Below are 1,516 nucleotides of genomic sequence, written 5' to 3' on the forward strand. Positions count from 1 at the left end.
AAAAAAAAAAAAAAAAGAAAAAGAAAAAGTAAAAGTGCTCGGGCACGGTGGCTCACACCTATAATCCCAACACTTTGGGAGGCCGAGGCGGGCAAATCACCTGAGGTCAGGAATGAGACCAGCCTGGACAACATGGTGAAACCCCATCTCTATTAAAATTAAAAAAAAAAAAATTAGTTGTATTATTAAGGTCAACTTAATCAGTTACCCTAAATTACTTTATAAACATGCAATCTCAATAAAAATACCAAAAAGCTTTTTCCTGGAACTAGATAAACTGACACTACAGTTCACATGAGGTGGAAGAAAATCAAAAACAGCTCAGGGAAAAACACCATTTGGACATGGATAAAAGTGGATCCAGGCCTTGAAACCATCCTGGCTAACACGGTGAAACCCCATCTCTACTAAACAAAATACAAAAATTAGCTGGGCGTGGTGGCAGGCGCCTGTAGTCCCAGCTACTCCAGAGGCTAAGGCAGGAGAATGGTGTGAACCCAGGAGGTGGAGCTTGCAGTGAGCCAGGCACTCCAGCCTGGGTGACAGACCAAGACTCCGTCTCAAAAACAAAAAAAACAAAAAAAAACAAATGGGTCCAGGCCAGGCATGAGCCTGTAATCCCAGCACTCTGGAAAGCTGAGGCAGAAGGATCGCTTGACGCCAGGAGTTTGAGACCAGCCTAAGCAATACAGTGAGAATACATCTCTAGGCCAGGAGCAGTGGCTCACACCTGTAATCCTAGCACTTTGGGAGGCCGAGGCGGGCAGATTGCCTGAGCTCAGGAGTTCAAGACCAGCCTGGGTGACACGGTGAAACGCAGTCTCTACTAAAATACAAAAAAAAATTAGCCGGGTGTGGCAGCGTGCGCCTGTAGTCCCAGCTATGCAGGAGGCTGAGGCAGGAGGATCATGTGAGCCCAGGAGATTGAGGCTGCAGTGAGTTGTGATCACGTCTCTACACTCCAGCCTGGGTGACAGAGCAAGACCCTATCTCAAAAAAAAAAAAGAAAAATAAAGTATGAATTCTTACAAACCTCTGAAAATGCATCATAAAATAAAGTAGTGGAACATATACACAAGCAGGAAAACTCACCTGCAATGTGTTCATTTTCTGCTGCTCTTGGAAACGTGCAGAGACTGTGGCTGGTAGACCTAGAGGGGGAGAAGCAGGTCATTGAAGTCATAAGTGCTCTGGCTTGCAAAGGCAGAAATCTCGTGTGTAAGAACCACAAAAGAAAGCTCAATAGGCTAACACCCTGTGAACACTCAGCCTGCAAACACTCAGAAGGGCCTAAAAGAGTGATACAGGGTTTCGCCATGTTGGCCAGGCTGGTCTCGAATTCTGGCCTCAAGTGATCAGCCTGCCTCGGCCAGCATGGTGAAACCCCCTCTCTACTTAAAAATAACAAAATAATTAGCCAGGCGTAGTGTCACATGCCGGTAGTCCTATCTACTCAGGAGGCTGAGGCACTAGAATCCTTTGAACCTGGAAGGTAGAGGTTGCAGTGAGCCGAAAC

At 46.2% G+C, this 1,516-nt stretch overlaps 1 long non-coding RNA gene across 1 annotated transcript in view; it reads right to left on the reverse strand.

Annotated features, from left to right (window-relative positions):
• Window positions 1-1,092: 1,092 nt before the first annotated feature.
• The window catches only part of LOC105543734, a 9,204-nt gene continuing 8,780 nt past the window's right edge, over window positions 1,093-1,516 (reverse strand). The window contains exon 3 of the long non-coding RNA XR_001006666.1: window positions 1,093-1,151. This is a non-coding gene — a long non-coding RNA (uncharacterized LOC105543734). The remainder of the gene's footprint in view (window positions 1,152-1,516) is intronic.

This window comes from Mandrillus leucophaeus, unplaced genomic scaffold (genome assembly GCF_000951045.1).
Source record: "Mandrillus leucophaeus isolate KB7577 unplaced genomic scaffold, Mleu.le_1.0 Scaffold29, whole genome shotgun sequence".
NCBI classification, from domain to species: Eukaryota; Metazoa; Chordata; class Mammalia; order Primates; family Cercopithecidae; genus Mandrillus; species Mandrillus leucophaeus.